Here is a 22,394-nt window from a genome sequence, read left to right as displayed (position 1 = left end):
CCTGGACAGCCCAGGCCCCGCCTCCGGACCTCGCTGGCCCCGCCTCCGGCCCACCGCCCACTCCCGCACGCGCGCTACTCCGAGCTCCCGGGCAGAGCCGTCTGCTTGCGATTGGCTCGCCCGGGGGAGGTTGTTCTTCCTTCTTTTCCTGTTCCCTCGCGAAGTAAAAGGCCCCGATGATGTGGCGCTGACGTGGTTGGCGGCTCAGGTAACCCGCGAGGCGGCCGGGACCGCGAGGCAAACTTGGCTGGAGCGCCGGGGCTGGGCGCGCGGCCCGGGAGCCCCCGCCCTTCGGGCGCTCCGGCTGGCGGGGAGNCCTTTCTGTAGCCAAACCCGAGCGGGCCGCGGGCGGGGTGTGACGGCGTGTGCGCGTGGTGCGTGCGGCAGTGCGCTGCGGGTCCGTGCCTCCGGCCCCAGCTCCTCTTGCTTGCCGCCAAGTTTTTGTTAATCAAAGGCTGCATTCCCAAATAGCGAGCGCTGGAATTCTTTCCTTCCTCGGCCTTCTTGCCCCAAGGCTCCAGCCATCTGGTGCCAATGCGGATGGTGAAAATATCACAACCTCAGGGTTGGAAGGCACCTTGGATCATGGAAGTCTCTTTCCACCCACTCACCTCCTCCCAAAAGAATCTGAGCATAGAAGAGAGTTTTGGAAAAGTCACATTTCTGAACTCTCGCTCTTTAAAACATGAAGAGGGAAGAAAGGTCCCATTATGTCAACAAGCAGAAGAAACTGAGCCTTAGAGTGCTCTTTTTAAGGTGACAGGGTCAGTGAGCCCCTTTTTTTTAAGGTGACAGTGGGTGAGAATAAAAATTGGCACACCCTTCTGGAAAGGCAATTCGGTAAATGCTTCTAGAGCCTTGAAGATTTTCTGTACTCTGACTCCATGATCTGTCCTAAGAAAAAATAATTAGAGAGGCAGAGATTTAAAGACAAGGCTTTCATAAATATATATGTATATGTGTATATGCATATTACATATATGCAATACATGTATATATATTATGAACTAATTAAGAATCAAGAATAACTGAAATGTTCCAAATAGAGCAATAAATAAATTATGGTATCTCTGTAGCATTGTTATCATATAGCTATTAAAGATGTGTTTCAGAGTGCCTGGGTGGCCCAATCGGTTAAGCCTCCGACTCTTGATTTCGGCTCAGGTCATGATCTCATGGTTCATGAGATGGAGGTTCACATCAGGCTCTGCTGACAGTGTGGAGCCTGCTTGGGATTTTCTCTCTCTCTCTTTCTCTCTCTCTCTCTGCCCCTTCCCCACTCTCTTGCGTGCATGTTTACTCTCTCTCTCAAAATAAACATTAAAAAAGACGTGTTTGAAGACTACTAAAGCATCAGCAATTGTAGGTATTGAATATGTACAGTCTTATGTATAGAATCTCAAATACGTAAACTAGCTCCCAACATCTGTGGGTGATAGTGGAGTCCATAAGTGACTTTTATTTCTTGTACATTTTTATGGTTTTCAGATTTTCTGTGAAAAGGTTTTTAAAAATTTTTTTAATGTTTTATTCATTTCTGAGACAGAGAGAGAGAGAGAGAGCGTGAGTAGGGGAGGGTCAGAGAGAGAGGGAGACACAGAATCCGAAGCAGCCTCCAGGCTCTGAGTGAGCTGTCAGCACAGAGCCCTATGCGGGGCTCGAACCCATGAACCGTGAGATCATGACCTGAGCCGAAGTTGGACGCTTAACCGACAGCCACCCAGGCGCCCCTGGAAATGTTTTTTTTCTATGTAATTGATCTGTTAGGCAGATGCAGTTCTATTTTACAAGACAAAATACATATATTTTATATATTTAAGACTCTCCTAGCTGAACCTGGCCTAACTCACGAGATACAATAACATGTTGCTATTTTCAGCCTTCAAGTTTGGAGATCACTTCTTATGCCCTGACACATACCTGGAACAGCATGCATCTGGATTATGCGGAACTTTACAAATCATCGTTAGAAGTTTTCTTCGGATGAACTTGTCAATGTCTCCCGTATTTCACTTCTCTGACTTAGTCTCTACCCTAGCTCCATATTACAACTAGGCCAGGGATACCAAATACTTTCAAATCATATTTTACCCTCAGACTATCGATAGAGATCGGAAATACCATGTGAGCGGTCTGGTGGGGGCCAGGTCTTGCTGCACAGGGCAAGATGTGTGGAGTGGAGCCTGGAGATGGCAGTGGACTGAGGAGTTGGGGTAGTTCTGTGGTTTTGGCTCTCAGAGTTGACCCAAATCATGAGAACAGAGGTTGGCATCTTCCTTCCTGCTCTGGGCCCACTGCTCTGGATGCACTGTTCACCTGTTTTCAGGGACGCTAGCAATCTCAGCAATGTTGATCAAGACTAGGACTTTTGTCCATTAGCCACTTCCCTCCTGTGACCGTGGGAGCTGGACCTGACATTTCTGCCACCCTACCTCCACCTCACCCTGGCAGAGGACATTGCAAACATTTCTCAGGAAAACAAACAAACAAAAAGGAATATGGAAGAAAACTCAGAGGAAAGGGTAGAGATTCACAAGAGGGAAGAAGCATGGGATGGGAAGGGGGTGCAGGGGTGCAGCAGGCGAGGGAGGCAGTGGGGTGCTTTGTGCATTGGTGTTCACGTTAATTAGCATAATTTGGAGACAAGTGACCAAGCTTTGTGAGAAACAAACCTTGCGCGAGGCAGAGTCTTGCAAGTTAATCTGACACGGAGCTAACGATGTAAATGATCACCATTGTGCTGTATGATAATTAGGCATAAATGGCAAGCGGTTCTTATAAGTAGGTTTTATTCTCTCAACAGGCTGACACAGTGAGAACAATTTGAAGACATGGTAGTCCCTAGGAAAGTGTTTCCCTTTCAAAAAGTGAAATTCACAAACACAGCATTAGGGAAACCCAGCCAATCAGCAACAAGTACACAATGTTTGCATTTGTGATTCCTTTTCTGGGTTTATACCCAAACCAACTGAAAGCAGGAACTCAAAGAGGCATTTGTGCACCCATGTTCACAACATTATTCATAACAGTCAAGGGGTGGAAGTGCCCCAGTGTCCATCAACAGATGAATGGATAAGCAAAATGTAGTAGAAACTCACAATGGAATAGGTTTCAGTCTTTAAAAAAAAAAAAAGAAAAAAAAGAATGAAATTCTGATACATGCTACAGTATAAATGAACTTGAGAACACTTACGTTAAGTGAAATAAGCCAATCACAGAAGGATGAAAACTGTATGATTCCACTGTAAGATACCTAGAGTAGTCAAATTCACAGAGGCAGAAAGTAGGACTTGTGTTTGCCAGGAGCTGGGAAGGGGGCCCGGGGAGTTAGTGTTTAGTAGGAACAGAGTTTTAGTTTTACAAGGTGAAAAAATACTGGAGATGGACAGTGGTGCTTGCACAATAATAGAAATGTGCTTAATGCCACTGAACTGCACACTTAAAAACTGGCTAAAATAGTAAATTTTATGTTATGTATCTTCTACCATAATTTTTAAAAATGTTAGCATTGGGGCGCCTGGGTGATTCTGTCGTTTAAGTGTCTTCCTCTTAATTTCAGCTCAGGTCTTGATCTCAAGATCTGTGAGATCGAACTGCACATTGGTCTCTGCACAGACGTGTGTAGCCTGCTTGGGATTCTCTCTCCCTTTCTCTCTGCCCTTCTCCTATGAGTTCTCTCTCTCTGAAAAACAAATAAATAAATATTTTTTTGGAAAATGTTAGCATTTTGGTTGACAGTAGGAACACGGTCTTAAGAGGGGCTGAAGCTATCCCACCAACCAATGAGCTTCCGGCTGTATCCCTGATGTGGGTCCTTCAAGAAGTAGACATCCTTCACCTCCAGAGAGTGTTGGGACACTGTGGGGACAGTCCAGGGATCTGGGACAGTTTCTTAGTATAAGGAACCTCAGTGACGTGGCCCCTACCCAGATGAGATACACGTGACTGGTGATGGATCTGGAAACTCAGCCTGGAGAGGTGTCAGGAGGAATCCAGGCATTTGCCCTGAGGAAAGAAGATTTAGGATGATCTGCTAGATCATCTGCTAGATCTGATAGATCTCATGTGTGCAGAGAAAAAATATGAATAAATATGAATTTATTTTGTGTGTCTTCAGAGGGCAGAGCTAGGACTAACAGGTAGAAGATACGGAGTGTAGGCTTAGAAATCACTGTAAGAGAGAACATTCTAATCCGGACTTGACCACCAATGGAATGAGCTGCCTCTACAAACAGTGAGCTCCGGGCCCTGAATCGAGCCGCGAGCGACAGATGTCTCCCCTTCAGGTCCTCCTGCCCACGCCGGCCTGTGACAGGCTGCTTGGCCTGAGCGATGCTCACAGTTTCCCTGCTCTCATCTCTGTCTCTTAACCATGGCTCCAGTCACACTTTACCTGTGGGTGTTAAAACAATTGATCCCTGCTCACCTCTTATTCAAATGCCCTCTCTGGGTGCAGGAAATAAGGAGGGAAAGGAAAGGAAGATGGGGGCTCTCCTGAAAGCAAGAGAAAGAGATCAAATAGAAGAGGGAGAAGCTGAAGCTTAAAGAAATTATTTTTAATTAAAAGAGCAATTTTAGAGAGTATTCTCTTTTTTTAATGTTTATTTATTTTTGAGAGACAGAGTGCGAGCAGGGGAGGGGCAGCAAGAGAGCCTGAAGCAGGCTCCAGGCTCTGAGCTGTTAGTGCAGGGCCCGACGCGGGGCTCGAACCCACGAACTGTGAGATCATGACCTGAGCCAAAGTTGGATGCTTAACCTACTGAGCCACCCAGGCACTAGAGAGAGTATTGAAATGGCATCCACTGCTCTGCCCCTGCCATGCACACTGGGATGGTGGTCCCCACCCTGAGCTGTGTACTCTCCTCCACCACCGTCCCCCACCACCCCCTGCCTCTGAGGTCCTGCTGACCTGAGCTGTGGTCACCGCACTATTCACTGCGGGCTTCATCACTGTCCAAAACAGGTCATGTGTCTGAGCAGAGTGGGATGGGCTCCCCCAGGCTTGGTTATTTCATGTGTCAGACCACAGTGTGGGAGGTTATGGCCCTAATGCCAGAAGAGAGAGAGAGAGAGAGAGAGGTTGAACAATATCTTTTCTGCCTCTTGGAGTGGTCCAGCCTGGGTGCTGGTTATCATCAATCGTCAGTGCCCCCCACCCCCCAATCATGTGACAGGACCTGGCCAGCAAGCTCTTTGATAGCTCAGCACATCACACATCCTAAACTATTCTGTTTGCACAAGGGACCCCAAGTGTTCTCCGGGAAGCTTTCCAACAGAGAGTGGCTTTATGCTGAAGGTCAGTGGTTTACCTGTTCAAGAAGCTACCTACTCAGAGAGAAAATCTTCAAATCTGGGCACACTGAGATTCCCACCACCCCCCTCAATCCCCTGGAACACTAGGGCCAGGACTTCAAAGGAAGTCTGTAAACGCTCACTCCACACACTTCTGAGTTTGCTGTATTAGTACCTTCCCTGGATTGTAGAATAGTTGAGTTTCCTCCTTGTCACACGCCGCTTCCGCTTAAACTTTCCTGTATTGCGAGACCCCATCAAAGCTGCCCCTCGGGTCACCTTTTTAAACTGGCTAAACCCACAAAACTCCATGTCCCCTCTCTCCGAATCCATGCTACACGCGTGATCTGTTTAAGCCTCCAGGTCCTATACCTCCCAGTATCATTATTTTTATGAGTACAGTGGACCCTTGAACAACGTGGGCTTGAACTTCATAGGTCCACTTACAGATTTTTTTCTATACGGTACAATCCTGTAAATGTGTTTTCTCTCCCTTATGATTTTCTTAATAACATTTTCTTTTGTCTAGCTTACTTCGTGATAAGAATACAGCATGTAACCCATAGGACATAGAATATATGTATTAATCGATTGTTATTGGTAAGGCTTCTGATCAGGAGTCGGCCATTAGTAGGTAAGTTTTGGGAGAATCAGAATTGTGGATTTGCATCTGCACAGGGGATTGATGCCCTTATCCCAGCATTGTTCAAGGTCAACCACAGACTCTTTGTCTTGCTATGAGGGTGTTCACTCTTAGGCAGAACCCCTGTCTGTTAGTTCTTTGTCTCCTTGATAGAGCTCAGCACAGTTTTTTCACATGATATCTGTACCGTAAATACCTTTGATTCTTTGATTAATAAATAATTGCAGTGATTACACTTTCTCAAGGCAAGAAAAATTTGTTGAGTGAGAAATATTTTTAGAACCATGGTCAACTGCCCGTGTTTATGCAATAAGTATTTGTTATTGCTTTCAATGTGAGGAAGCTGGTTCTCAGCACAAGGACTTGCATGAGGTGCCCTAGACAAGGAAATGACTTCTCTCCAGGCTAATTTTGTTCTACTGGGATTCTAGGATTTTCCATATATAAAGAAGACTTCTCAGGTTCTTTTTATTCAATGGAAGGCAAAGGTCATCTATTAGACTTCGATTTTGATTGTTCTGAGCACCACCTTTGAAAGAAAGCACAACAGAACAGCACACATTCTTATAGATTCTAGAAGGAGCAGAACTATGGCCATGACCCAATGACTGATTGGACTAGGGATAGTGCTGAACCAAAGCTGGTCCCAAGAGTTTTGGATGCTGTAGAAGGACAGTCAGGGAGAAGGGGTGAAGTGTGACCATCAGGAGTTGTTGGAAACCTTATCCAGTGCAGTTGGACAGGGCCCAGGAATTACTACTGTAGTTAAGAAAATCAAGGTGGAGGGCGCCTGGGTGGCTCAGTTGGTTAAGCATCTGACTTCAGCTCAGGTCGTGATCCCTCTGGTTCATGAGTTTGAGCCCCACAATGGGCTCTGTGCTGTCAGCATAGAGCCTGGAGCTTGCTTCTGATTCTGTGTCTCCCTCTCTCTGCCCCTCCCATGCTCATGCTCAGTCTCTCTTTCTCTCTCTCGCAAGAATAAATAAACATTTAATAAATAATTTAAAAAAAATAGAAGAGCAAGGTGGAGAAGTAGAGACAGTAAGCCCAGAACATCCAGCTAGCCCATGGAGAAAAGGGAGCCACTGTTGGGGATATAGGATGAGAGCGGGGAGTGGGTGTGGGTGTGGACACGTTGTATGCTTAAGATGGGAGAGAACTGAGCATCATTGTATATTGCAGGGAAGTAGCCAGTGGAGAAGCGGGTTTAAGCAAGAGAAGAAAAAGGTGCAATATTGGGTTATTCATTTCAGATTTTTCTTACTTCTTGAGGTAGACCTGTATTGCTATAAACTTCCCTCTTAGAACTGCTTTTGCTGCATCCCAGAGGTGTTGGATCCTTTTGTTTTCTTTACTTTTTTTTTAAAGGTGTATTTATTTATGTTTGTTTGTTTAGAGCAGCAGAGGGTCAGAAAGAGAGAGAGGAGAGAGAAAATCCCAACTAGGCTCCACACTATCAGCACAGAGCCTGACACAAGGCTCAATCTCATACACTGTGAGATCATGACCTGAGCCAAAATCAAGAGTCAGATCCTTAACCAACTGACCATGCAGGTGCCCCTGGACTGCTGTGTTTTCATTTTCATTTGTCTCCATTTTTTTTGTTTCCTCTTTGATTTCCTGGTTGACCCATTTATTGTTTAGTAGCATGTTATTTCACCTCTGTGTATCTTCAGTCTTCTCAGATTTTTTTCCTGTGGTTGACTTCTTTCATAACATTGTGGTTAGGAAATATGCATGTTTTGATTTCAATCTTCTTGAATTTGTTGAGGTTTGTTTTGTGGGCTAATATGTGATCCATTCTGGAGAATGTTCCATGTGAACTTGAAAAGAATGTGTATTCTGATGTTTTAGGAATGTTCTGATTATATTTGTTAACTCCAACTGTTCCAGTGTGTCATTCAAAATCATTGTTTCCTGGTTGAAGTTCTGTCTAGAGATCAGTTCATTGATATAGAAGGATGTTATAGTCCCCTATGATTATTGCATTATTATAGATTAGTTCCTCTATGTTTGTTATTAACTGTTTTTATAAATTTTTTTTTAAATTTATAATTTTTAATTATTTTAATTAAAAATTTTTTGAGAGAGAGAGAAAGAGAGTGAGCATGAGCAGGGGAAAAGATAAGAGAGAGGGAGACAGAGGGGGGGAGAGAGAGAGAGAGAGAGAGGGGGAGAGAGAGAATCTTAAGCAGGCTTCACACTGAGCACAGATCCTGATGCAGGGCTCCATCCCAAAACACTGGGATCATGACATGAGCCAAAATCAAGAGTTGGACGCTCAACTGACTAAGCCAGTCAGGTGCTGCATTTATTAACTGTTTAATGTATTTTGGTTCTTCTATCTTGGGTGCACAAACATTTACAATTGTTAGATATTCTTGTTGGATTCTCCCCTTTATTATTACAAAGTGTACTTCTTTGTCTCTTGTCTCTCTCCTATCCACTCAAAGAGTCCCTTTTAATATTTCTTGTAGAGCTGGTTTCATGGTCAAGAACTTCTTTAGTTTTTTGTTTGTCTGGTAAACTCTTTATCTTTCCTTCTATTCTGAATGACAGCCTTGCTGGATAGAGTATTTTGGGCTGTGGATTTTTCCCATTCAGCACTTCGATTATATCATGTGACTCCCTCTGGCTTGCAAAGTCTGTTGAAAAATCTGCTAGCCTTATAGGTTTTCCCTTCTGAGTTAATAACATCTTTTGTCTTGCTGCTTTAAAAATTTTCTCTTTATCACTATATTTTGCAAATTTAAGTACAATGTGTTTTGGTGTTGGTCTGCTTTAGTTGATTCTCTTGGGGGTTCTCTGTGCCTCCTGGATTTGGTATCTGTTTCCTTTCCCAGATTAGGGAATTTTTCAGTTATGGGTTCTTTAAATAAATTTTCTGCCCCCCCCCCTTCTCTCTCTTCTTCTCCTAGGACTCCTATTATACGAATGTTATTATGTTTGATGGAATCATTGAGTTCCCTAAGTCTATTCTTGTTTTGCGTAATTTCGTTCTCTCTCATTTGTTCAGCTTAATTACTTTCCATCACTCTGTCTTCTAGGTCATTAATTCATTCCTCTGCTTCTTCCTTCCTGATGTTCATTCCATCAAGTGTGTTTCTCGTTCATTGATTGTGCCCTGTATCTCTGTTACGTTACTCCTTTTCACTGTGTTAAGGGCCTCACTCATGTCTTCCACTTTGCTCTCTAGTCCAGTGAGTACCTTTATGATCATTACTTTAGATTCTCTATTAGGCATTTTACTTATATCTATTTCACTTAGATTCTCTGGCCATGGCCTTGTCCTGTTTTTCATTTGGGATACATTTCTCTGTCTCCTCATAATTTTTCTGCCTTTCTGTGTCTGTTTCTCCATGTTAAGTCAGCTGTGTCTTCTGCTCTTGAAAGTAGTGATTTTATGAAGAGGCCCTGGAGTCGCCTGAGTCCAGTGACCCCTGTTCACCAGAACTTGGCCCTTCAGGAGAGTATCTTAGGTGTGTTTCTTGCACCCTGCTGTTTTGTCTGAGTCAGTTTTCCTTTCAGCGCCGTCATCCGCGCGGACTCTCTGCCTGTTGTGGGCTGTGCTTGCTTTCTGTGGTGTTAGTGGGGACCCAGGTAGGGCACCTTTAGGGCCGGGGACATGCCCCTTGGGGAACTTGGGAGCAGGACAGCGAATCTGGCAAAATTTGCACTAGGCCACAAGTCCTGTGCTCCATCCCTTGAAGTGCTGTGGTGGCTGGGCCTTGCTTGGTGGTGGGTGTGGTGCATGGTGGCAGCCGTGTGCTTGGTGCCTTGGTGCAGTGCTCCACTGCGGCTGGGGGCAGATGACTGGGCAACACACATGATGGTGGCTGGGTGTGGCCTGTCAGAAGTGGGCAGCGGGTGGTGACAGCTGTGTACAGGTTGGCTGGGTGGGGCGCTTGCACAGCGTCAACAGAATTTGCTGTGAGCCCAAGGCCAGGGCTAGCAGGCTTGGAGTGGGCGAGTCCTCAGGAGAACTCGGTGCGGTGCACCGCCAGCGGGTTAGGTAGCAGTTATCTGCGCAACACCATCTCCTACAGGTGTCTCTATGTTTATGCTGGGGCAGAGGGAGGAAAAATGCACCTCCCTGCAGCTCCCTCATTTTGAGAGACCTCCCCAACATGCTCTGAAATCAGTATGAACAGATCTGACCCCTGTTTGCCCCTGGCATTGTGTAAACTACCGTTTTCACGTTGCGTTTCCACATAGGCTGCTGTCTCTTTAAGGGCAGAACCGAGCTATCCCTCACCCCCTGGTGCCCAGTGCTGAGTCAGCTGACTTTAAAAGCCCCGGGGGTCCAAGCCCAAGCCCAACTCAGGATATTCAGCCCCTCTGGTTTTTAAAGTCAGGTGTATGGGGATTCGTTTTCCCAGTGTGAGCTCCCTGGTGCAAGGGCTTTTCTTCTCTGTCTTCTCTGTCTGGGAGCAGGTCCCTCCTCCTGCGGGCAGCCTCTCTCCACCTTTCTGACCTTTTAGCTGCAGCTTCGTCTCTGCATTGAGTTGTGGTGGTGGTTCTTCCAGTCTTCTGACCGCTCTCTGCTGCATTGACGTGGATGCGGACAGTATCTAGTTGAAACCGTGGGGCGGGATGAGCTCAGGGTCCCCCTACTCTGCATCTTCCCAGCCTCCTCTCGGGGTCTGTAGCTTAGTGAACGGTATCGTACCAATGTTAGTTTCCAAATTTGTAAGAATTGCACGGTGTCTGTACAAGCTGTTAACATGAGGGGAAGCCGAGTGAGGAACACAGAGGGAATCTCTGTACTACTTTGCACCTTTTCTGGAAGCCTAACATTCTTTCGGGATGAAAGTTAAAAGAGGAAAATGCCCAGCAATACCAAGTGTTGGCAATGATGGAGAGTAAACTGGGAGCCTCACTGCATTGTTGGTGGGAAGGTGAAATGTTGCAGTCAGTTTGGGAACCATTCTGATACTTTCTCACTGTTAACTGTGCAAATTATCCTGTGGCCCAGCAATTCTATAGCTAAGTATATATTCCAGAAAGATGAAAACAGTCATTGACCACAGTTGAAAACACTGTGTTGTATAATTGGTACTTGCCAGGAGGGGAAACCTCTGGGTGTTCCCACCAGACACAAAAACAAAAAATATGAAATATGCGGGATGCTGGATGTGTTCATTAACTTGACGGGTGCAAGCCGTTTACAAATCAAATGATCACTCTATACGCTTTAAATCTTACAATTTTGTCATGTATACCTCAACTAAACCAGAAAAAAAGAAAAAAAGTAAGGAAGAGCTCTTAAAAACAAAGAAGAAAAAGTTCACCAAAAGGCCTGTCTTCAAATGTTTACAGTAGCTTTATTTATAATACAATTTGTTTAGAGTATATGAGTTCATACAATGGAGTCATCCCCAGCAATGAAGGAGTGAACTCTTGACACACCCCGCGTGCATGAATCTAAGGACAATATATTGTGTGAAGAAGCCGGCACAGAATAAAATGTACAATATGGTTTTGTAAATATGAAATTCTAGCGGGTGAAAGGAATCTGTGGTGGTAGCTATCAGGTTGCTAGTTGCCTGGGGTGGGAGAGAGATTGATTGCAAAGGGGAAAGAGGAACTTTCTGGGGAGAAGGAAATATTTACATGTTGTCTGAGGTGGGGGTTTCACAGGTGTATACACTTGCAGAAGTTATTGTGTATGCTTAAAGTATAGGAATGCTATTATATGTAAACATGTTACATTATGTTATATGTAAATAGTATATGTTATACCACAGTATTGATTTTTGAAAGCAAAAAGAAAAAGATGTATTAATTATCCACTCTGTTCCAGAAATAAGTAAATATTCTGGGTATTTAAAAATGTTAAAAGTTCCTATCCTCAACCAACACACAGGCTGTAGGGTAAACAGACAATTACAACACCGTGGTACGAAGAATGAGAGCTTGGACTTCTGGCAGATCACCCAGGTTCAAATATAATTTCCTTTATTTTGAGATGGGGGGACGTTAGAGAGAGAGGGAGAAAGAGAATCCCAAGCAGGCTCTGCATTGTCAACACAGAGCCCGACACAGGGCTCGATCCCACAATTCCTGAGATTATGACCTGAGCGGAAACCAAGAGCCGGATGCTTAACTGACTGAGCCACTCAGGCGCCCCCAAGTATCATTTCCACCATCTACTATTTTTGTTTTCTGCTTTTTAAAATATTTTTTTAACATTGATTTTTTTGAGAGGGAGAGAGTGCGAGCAGGGGAGGGGCACAGAGAGAGGGAAGAAGAGAATCTGAAGCAGGCTCCACGTTGTCAGCACAGAGCCCAACATGGGGCCCGAACCCATGAGCCGTGAGATCATGACCTGAGCTGAAAGCTAGAGTCAGATGTGTAACCGAATGAGCCGCCCAGGCGCCCCTACCACCACCTACTGTTAATGTAAACGTTTTATAGAATTATATAACCTTTCTAAGCCTTGATTTTTTTTTCTTTTTTCTATAAAAATGGGAATAACAAATGTTCCAACCACTTAGGGTTGGGAACATAAACAGGACTTTGCATGTAAAGTGCTTGTACAACATGGGACACAGAGTACATGCTCTATAAATCTTTCCACTTGTAAAATTCTACAGGGGCCAGACTGCATCTATTTTGCTCACGTGGAAGCTGTAGAATCTTTTATGGTGCCTGTCATGGAGTAGATGGAAAATAAATATTTGTGAGATGAATGCATGGAAGAACTGGGAGGAAGCCAAGAGTAGGGAAGCGAGAACTGGGTTTGGGGTCAGGGAGGGCTGCTCGGGGGGGGGGGCTGTGCTCTGTCTTCCCCTCTGGGGCCATCTTTCTTCCCCTGGCCAAGCTCTTCGAAGAAATGGTTTCTTGGGGCGCCTGCGTGGCTCAGTCGGTTGAATGTCCAACTCTTGATTTCAGCTCAGGTTGTGATCTCAGGGTTTGGAGGATCGAGCCCTGTGTCCGGCTCTGTGCAGAGCCTGCTTGGGATTCTCTCTCTCTCTCCTCTCTCTCTCTGCCCCTCCTCCACTCTCACTATATTAATAAATTAATTAGCTTTTTTTAAAAAAAGAAATGGTTTATCTTCAGGAACGTCATGCATATTGCCACTCTGTCTCTATTTGCTCCAATCTCTCTCTCTGCCTGAAATGACCATCCTCTCTGTAATCCCCCAGTTTAAGACCGGCCCCTCCACAAGTCTTCCATCAGTGTCTGAAATTTCTGACCTGAGCAGCTTGAAAGCTCATTCATTTGGCACTGTGATTGCCACCTTGTAAGGTACCATTTTGTCTCCTGGCCCCTTACAAGGTGCTCTCATGAGAAGGATGGGTAGGGAAAGTCAGGCAACAAAAACACGTGCTGCCTTCCACGGAAAACAAGTGGGAAGCGGAGGGAGTTTCTGTGGCTTCTATTTTATCTGCAAAGTAGGAGGTGAGATCATCTGCTCAGTGTGATTAGAGGGATGATGAGCACTGGGTCTGAGGAAAGAAAAACAGGAGAGAAAAGTAACAAAAGGAGCAGAGAATGCTGAGACAAAATGGAGAGCACCACTGAGGTTGGAGACGATGTTTGTGGTGGCCATAACCCATTCAGTTTGCATTCTCTGCCAGTGTTCAGTCCTCCGAGTGAGGGCGAAGTAAAGTTTTGCCAGGGTTATGGAAGGGTGAAAGAATAAGAGGACTGAAATGTTTCCTCGCAAGCAGAGGAGTTAAAATGATGGACTGTGATGGCTGCACAGTAGCATAGAGAAAGAAATGAAGGGAGTAAGGAGCTAAAAACTTGGAAGGAAAACGAAGAATTGAGCAACTAATGGTCTCCATGAGGCAGGAGGCTAAGAATGGTCAGAATCTGGCAATGAGGGAATGAAAAGAGAGCGAGTGGTAGCCACAAGAGGGGAGATTCATTCTAGAAGCATGGAGTGAGTTCTCGGTGATGACAATTTCTAGGATTTAGCCATTGCCAAAATGGAGGGAAGAAAGTCCCCGGAGGAGCTATGAGTCCAGGATTATGTCTTTTGACATTGAAGACATGCAAGACAATGCCAGAACTGGGAAAGAGAGAGAGAGAAAGAGAGAAGACTACATCCCATGAGCAGAAATCCCAAGACCCTGAGAGGGTCTCAGGTCTCAGGGTCTCGGGAGTGTGTGGGAGATTAGTAACTAACAAAGATGGTGGTCAGATGAAGAAGTCCTGCTTTCGGGACTGACCCCCCCAGTGAGGGTCCTTTTACTGAAGACAAAGATTGACTGGTCATTGATTTAGGAACTTGGGTACCATGCCGATCGTTTCTCCAGCCCTGGCACGTAGTAAAATGAGTGGCATCTACCGGGGGCTGCTGGCTCTATGCCACAAGGACCAAGCTTCAGAAAGGCAGAAGGAATTCTGTGATCAGAATAAAGAAGTAGATGAAGTGGGTTTGGTGAAGGTCACAAAGGGTAAACAGGAAACTGCACTGGAGAGGAGCAGCGGAGGTCACAGGTAGAGGGGAGGAAGCCCACAAACTACAGAAGAGCGTGAAAAAGAGCATGGATATACAAAGGAGCCTACATTTTGCAAAGTGATCAAAAAGATGGAAAAACACAACAGAGCAGAAGGAGCTGGTTTCAAAGCGAACTGCAGTACCAAGCGGGTGCAGGTGCGAGGTGCAAGGTGAAACTCGAGACTGTCTGGCCCTGGCTTGCAGTCAGCCTGGCCACCACGCAACACCTTCTGCCTCTGCTCGCCTCCCCTCTGCTCCCGAGATGCACCTTCCACTTGAGAAATAACGACACAGTAAAACGGAACACCAGCCTTACCCCCATCTTTGCTACTATTCCCTGAATGCAGGTTGCGTGCTAGAAGTTTTCATTCTAGAATGGCCAGTAACTTAATTTCAGAACTCTTTTTTTTTTCTTTTAAATACCTTTTACCTTTACTTTTTTCCACATTTTCTTTTCCCATTTCACTCGGAGCTTTAACGTTGGTAGGTCATTTCCGTATCAATCATTCATTAACTTCCTTACAGTAACCTTGGAAGTAGACGAGGCATTACTCTCCAGTTTTTCTAGATGAGTAAGTTAAGAATTTGTGAACTACTTTTTAAAGGGCATCTTAGTCCGATGCTTTTTCAGTGTTTTAGAGGGGCCTGTCCTTTGAATGCAAAGTCACGGAGCGAACTTAAGGTTGCGTTGAAACATGCCTACAAAATGATTATGATGTACTCGCTGATATATTTAAAAATGAAACCTAAGGGCTTGGTAATAATATCTTCCTGTCACTGTTACTTTGTCATCTTTCAAGGACTCTGAAATCCCTGAGAACTATATTTGTTCTTTGCTGAAAATCACATAAATGCAGGTGCAAGTGACAGATCATCAATAATGAGAGTGATTAATAGCCGTGGCTGTGTTTAAAACAATGAGCGTGTTTGGTGTCTGTTGAAGACAACGTGGAATCATCGCTGAAATATAAGCTGATAGACTTAAGTCAGTGGCTCTAAGATGTCTATAATTCTAAAAGACTGCCTTTTCGATCTAGATTTTTAAATGGAAGAAACCCCCCTCCGTGAGCAACTCTTAGAATGGAGGTGGCCCTTAAGTGTTTGGAGATCAGAGAAGGGAGGACTTTTATAATGGTTTTCAATCACATCAGAACAAACTTGGCCAGGACTATAAAAGGTAAAAATACCCAAAGTGTCTGCACCTTTAAGTGAAATAAAGATTAGGGATCTGGAATAAAAATCGTTATAAACTCATAAGGACCCCACACTTTTTACTTAGGCTTTCTAGTAAGTATTTTATAGTTTAAAGCATTCAGTTGAAATGAATGAAATGTCTGTTTATAAGTAAAATGAAGGTCAAATGCAAGCAATTTCATATGGCTCAAAGTAACATTTATCTAAACTATAAGATGGTTAGAATCTATTCTGTGAATGATACATGCTTCTCTGTGGGAGCCTTAAAGATAAAAGCTTCTGTTGGGGTGCCTGGGTTTAGCTCAGGTCATGATCTCATGGTTCGTGGGTTCAAGCCCTGCATCGGGCTCTGTGCTGACAGCTCAGCTTATGCTTATGCTCTGTCTCTCTCTCAAAAATAAAATAAGCATTGAAATAATAAAATAAAATAAAATAAAATAAAATAAAAGCTTCTGTTTACCTTCTTGGTCAGTCTTTTCTTTCTTTCCTTGAAACAGGGAACTCATAAGGCCCAACTACTGTTCACAAATCCGTATTTCCACTCTTGATGCTCTGGGCAAACACTCCTATTTACCCACCCAGATCATGTTCTTTGAGTCACTTCCAAAAGGAAAGAGACGGGAACCTGCAACAGAAGACTGAAGGCCCCCAATCCTCCTCCCCAAGAAATTCTTAATCCAGCCATAATTAACCAATACATTATTGCTCTTTATGAATTAAGCACCTGTAGTGCTTCAAGTAGTAAATAAACATCAAAAGTTACATCTTCTCCTTTCATTGCTTTTTCTAGAGTTAAAAATGGTCAGGAATAAAGTATTCTTTTTCCCTCCCAAGCTCTAGATTATGCCTGGTTTGGGGAATTATTTTTATATCATTTGAAATGCTATGACTATGTCCCATGGCCAGCTAGCCCATGTCATAAAAAGTGCTTATACATGTGCTGTGCACCAGGAGACTAAAGATATATTGCCATGAAACTTTGATGCTGAGGTTTTTAAAAATAATTTTAAATATTTATTTTGAGACAGGGAGAGACAGAGCATGGGCAGGGGAGGGGCAGAGAGAATGGGAGGCACAGAATTGGAACCAGGCTCCAGGCTCCAAGCTGTCAGCACAGAGCCCGAAGCGGGACTCAAACCCACGAACCAGGAGATCGTGACCTGAGCCGATGTTGGACGTTTAATTGACTGAGCCACCCAGGCGCCCCTGATGCTGATGAGTTTTTAAATTTTTAGGCAGGGAAAGGGCAGAGAGAGGGACAAAGAGAGCCTCTCCACATTCAGTATGGAGCCCCACGCAGGGCTCGATTCCACGACCCTGGGATCATGTCCTGAGTGGAAGTCAAGAGTTGGATGCTCAACCAACTGAGCCACCCAGGCACCCCTGATGCTGAGTTTTTAAGTGTAAAATTTTCATTTGTTAAATTATAGTTGTAAAACGTTTTGTACATGAAGTTGGTCCCTTCATCAGAAGCAAGGAATTACCTTCCTGTTCTACTAATCAACTGCATTGAGCTTTATTTTAAACCGTGAGACTTGCCATTTTTTTTTAATGCCATGTCCACCCAACTGGGCACGTTCCAATCAAAGCATCAGTGAAAATTCTTAAAACTCATGTTGTTAAGTGTATTGGCTTCACTTTTAAGAGATTTTCAGGAAAAATAAGTTAAAAGCAGTGGGCCCCAGAAAACGTTTTGCTTTAGTTCAGTAATATAAATTCAGCATACTATTTTCCAAAATTATTTCTTTTGAGAAAGAGAGAGAGCTCATGTGAGCGGGACAGGGGCAGAGAGAGAGGGAGAGAAGCCAATGCAGTTTCCGCAATCAGCACAGGCCCGACCCCATGAACTGTGGGATCGTGACCTGAACCCAAATCAAGAGTCAGATGCTTAAATGTCTGAGCCACGCAGGCGCCCTGAGCATACTATTTTTAATTACTAAATAAAGAGATAATGGCATTCATCCTCACATCTACATTTCTCTAGGAAGTTGACAGAGAAAATTTATATAAAAACCTGAGTATTTGGCTAATTGTCATTGCCTTAGTGTGTGTCCATAGTGTTAGTTGTAGTGGTTATATTTATCCATTCTCTTGCACCTCAGAATAATGAGTGTTCAAGATTTCTAGCAGGTTTTGGCTTTAATGATGGATTAGGGATTTTCTGGGAAAGAGGTTAACTGGTGATGTGGGGAAGTAAGGACAGGAGGTGTGAAGCAAAAATCTTGTCTAACACAGACACTCACATGAGCCATGTTTTAACATCAGCCATTGACAGAGATTACATCTGTCCTGAGAAACTTAAAATAGAAGGCATTATAAGAGTGACATCATTTTCCCCACATGCATTAGAGTTATTAACAAATAACAGAGATATGGCTAATAGAATTTATAGTCCTTTTATACAAGATTAGGTATTTTACTTAGTAAGTTAGATATTATATATAAAGGAATAATGTCTTCCTATATAACTTGTATACGATACACACACATACACACACACACACTCACCTGTGTGTGTGTGTGTGTGTGTACTTTAGTTACAATGACAGAGCAGATTGCTTTTCCTAAATATTTTGCTCCAAACAACCAAACCACTTCGCTGAAGGGCATCTGACCTAAATATAATTTTAATTCATTCTGCAATATTAATGATATCACTGCTTTCTATAACTTCCTGTCCTAATTTGTCAGGGGGACAGAAATTTTAAAATGAATGTCATTTAGGAGTTAGATTTAGACAACCCAGGAGCATTGTAGTTAAACCTTCTGCGATGGAAGTCATATAGAAATAGAAACAGGTGGGAGAGCTTGGGTGGCCCAGCTGGTTAAGTGTCCAACTTCAGCTCAGGTCATGATCTCATGGTTTGTGAGTTCGAGCCCCATGTCAGGCTCTGTGCTGACAAACAGCTCAGAGCCTGGAGCCTGCTTTGGATTCTCTGTCTCCCTCTCTCTCTGCCCCTCCCCTGCTCATGCTCTGCCTCTCTCTGTCTCTCAAAAATAAATAAATGTTAAAAAAAATTTTTTTAAGTAAATAGAAACAGGAAAGAAGTATGAAATGATAACTAGATCACTACCAAACTGAGTTGGGTTCAACAAGTCACTTCATTGAACTTAGTCCAACTTTTCTTACTGTCTTCTTGCTGTCCATGTCAACCCAATTAAAATGTTTCTTGAATTCTATGTAAATTTACATTAAAAAGAGTCATAGCTAAGAAGTGTATTAATATCTGTCCAGTTTCCATTTTCAGCCTGAATTCTGTCTCCCTTCCCAGTAGTTCCTTATAACAAGCATCTGAAACACAAGGCACATTTATAGCATGCATACACATAAACTCGAAACGGACTAAAGCCCTAAATGTGACATCTAAAATCATAAAAGTTCTCAGAGAAAACATCGGCAGTAATCTCTTGGACGTCAGCATTAGTGACATTTTTCTAGGTTTGGCATCTCAGGCAAGGGAAATAAAACAGAAATAAAATATTCAGACTCTACCAAAATAAAAAGCTTCTGCACAGAGAAGGAAACCATCCACAAAGCAGAAAGGCAGCCTCCTGAATGGGAGAAGATAGTTGCAAATGATATATCTGGCAACGGGTTAATATCCAAAATATATAAAGAACTTACACAACATAAGACTGAACAATCTGATTAAAAAATGGGTAGAGGACCTATATAGACATTTTTTCCAAAGGAGATATGCAAATGGCCAACAGACACATGAAAAGATGCTCAACATCACTAGTCATCAGGGAAATGCAAATTAAAGCCACAAAGAGATGTCACCTCCCACCTGTCAGAATGGCTAAAATAAAAAAGACAGGAAATAGCCAGTGATGGCCAGGATGTAAAGAGGATGCACTGTTGGTGGGAAGGGAAATTGGTGCCGCCACTGTGGAAAACAGTATGGAGGTGCCTCAGAAAATTAAAAATAGAAATCCCATATGATCCCATAATTTCACTACTGAGTATTTATCTAAATAAAACAAAAACACCAATTAGAAAGGATGTATGCACACCTATGTTTATTGCAGTATTATTTCCAATAGCCAAGATATGGAAGCAATCCAAGTGTCCGACAGATGAATGGATAAAAAAAAATGGAAAATTACTGAGCCATAAAAAAGGATGAGATCTTGCCATGCGTGACACCATGGATGGATCCAGAGGGTATCACACTAAATGAAATAATTCAGACAGAAAAAGACAAATACCATATGGCTTGACTTATCCATGGAATCTAAAAACAAACAAACAGCACAAGCAGACCCATAAATACAGACAACAAACTGTTGGTGACCAGAGGGGAAGGGGGGATGGGCAAAATGGGTGAAGGGCAGTAGGAGGTAGAGGTTTCCAGTTATGGAATGAATCAATCACTGGGATGAAAGGTATAACATAGGGAATATAATCAATGATATTTTAATAGTGTTGTATGGTGAGCCATAGTAGCTACCCTTGTCAGCATAGCACAAACTATAGAGTTGCCCAATCACTATGCTGTGCACCTAAAACTAATGGAACATTGTGTGTCAACTGTACTTATACACACACACACACACATGAACACAGAACACATTAAAAAGTATAAAAACAATATTTCAACTAGGTCAAAGAACTGATAGAGAATTGATAAGGACTGTGACTTATATAGTCGTTAGCTTTTTGACAAAGGAGTCAAAGTAATACAATGGGAAAGGAAAATCTTTTTTAAAATATTTATTTATTTAAGTTTATTTATTTATTTTGAGAGAAAAAGAGAGAGAGCACAAACAGGGGAAAAGCAGAGAGAGAGAGGGAGAATCCCAAGCAACTCTGCACTGTCAGCACAGAGCCTGGCAAAGGACTTGATCTCATGACCATGAGCCCATTGTCTGAGCCCAAATCAAAAGTCAGATCCTTCACGAACTGAGCCACCCAGGCGCCTCTGGGAAAGGAAAACCATTTACATGAATGGTACTGGGATATCTGGATATCCATTTAAAAAAAAACTGAAACTCGGGGCGCCTGGGTGGCTTAGTCGGTTAAGCGTCTGACTTTCACTTAGGTCATGATCTCACGGTTTGTGGGTTCAAGCCCCGCGTCGGTCTCTGTGCTGACTGCCAGCTCAGAGCCCGGAGCCTGTTTCAGTCTGTGACTCCCTCTCTGTCTGACACTCCCCTGTTCACGCTCTCTCTCAGAAATGAATAAAAAAATATTAAAAAAAAAACAAAACTGAAACTCAACTAATCTCTCACCATATACAAAAATTGATTTCACATAGACCTTATGTCTAAAGATAAAAGCTAAAACCATAAAGCTTATAAAGGAAAACAGGAGAATCTCTTAATTACTAGGGGAAATGTTTAATGTAATGTTTCATCTTACTTGATTAGTCTGCATTACCCAGATATTTGGGCAAGCAACTAGTGTAGATGTTTCTGTGAACATGTTTTGCAGATAAGATTAATATTTAAATCATAGACTGAGTAAAGCAGATTATTCTCCATAATGTGGTGGGCCTTCTCTAATCAGTTGAAGCCTTAGGAGGAAAAAAAGGCTAAGGAGACTGGCGAAAGAGGAAAGCTACCAGTAGATGGCTTTCCGACTCAAAGTGCAACATCAGCTCTTTCCTGGGTCTCCACCTCGTCAGCCTGCCTTACAGAGGTCGGAGTTACCCGCCTCTACAATTTTGTGAACCAATTCCTTGAAAGAAGTCTTTTCTCTTTCCTGTATTCCAGCACAAGAGAAAGCGCAAGGAGTGAGAAATGTGTACGAGCAATATTTTAAGGCCCAGATCGGAAAGCGGCACTCTTCACTCACTTCTGCTCTCTTGCCGTTGGAGAACTCAACAGCGATAAAACAGAAGCACGGAGGATGGAGATTTCCACGGGCCCCAGCTGCCCACCTACCACGAAGAAAGGAAAGACTGTATTTTTGTAGACATCTGGAAGTCTCGTTGTTTTTACTGAATGTTGTAAGTAAGAAAGAGTTTATAATATGTGTAAGGTACCCCGAGATGCTCAGCACTCAAACTTAACAAGTAGAACCATTACCACATTCCTGGAATGTCCCTTCCCAAGCCACTCCCACTCCTTGCACTGTGATTCAGGCCCCTCCCACATGCAAAACAGTCAAAATCTCCAAGATTCCCTGGGGGTCTTATCTGTTATAGCATTTGTTCAAAGTTCAAAAACTCACTCCCATCATCTATTTCAGGTGTGGCTGAGATTCTGGAGTATAGTCTATCTGTGGGCCTATGGGAGCTAAAGAGGCAAGTTATCCGACCCCAATAGACTGAAAACATAATTGTGGGACCAGCAAAACAATATAGACATTCCAGGACAATTAGTGAGAGAATGGAAGGTAAAAAGGAGGCCCTACACCATATGAGCTTTGAAATAGAGAAGGGCAAATAGTGGATTTTTCTTGATTAGGTCTCCAGATTTAGGAATAATTCTTGGTGGCACTTGGCTTGACTCTCTAAGCTGTTGACTCCACCCTCTGGTTGCTTGACTCCTCTTGATGCGCTCTTGGCCCACCCTTCTGGGCTCTTGGCTCCTCCCTCTGGGTTTATGACTCCACCCTCTGACTCCTTGCTCCTCCGTCTGAGATCATATCTCCTACCTTTGGGTTCTTGGTTCCACCCTCTAAGCTTTTGGCTCCTCCCTCTGGATTCATGGCTCCTTCCCCTGAGTCATCTTTCATTACTCATGAAATGTTGTAGCTATTTATAGTTGAGAAATTTGGGGGCACCTGGGTGGCTCAGTCACTTAAGTGTCCCACTCTTCCATTTAAGCTGAGGTCATGATCTTATGGTTCATGGGATCGAGCCC

The sequence above is a fragment of the Crocuta crocuta genome, unplaced genomic scaffold (assembly GCF_008692635.1).
Source record: "Crocuta crocuta isolate KB4526 unplaced genomic scaffold, BGI_CrCroc_1.0 scaffold59, whole genome shotgun sequence".
Classification (NCBI taxonomy): Eukaryota; Metazoa; Chordata; class Mammalia; order Carnivora; family Hyaenidae; genus Crocuta; species Crocuta crocuta.
The sequence above is the reverse complement of the archived record's forward strand: the minus strand, read 5'-3'. Positions refer to the sequence as shown.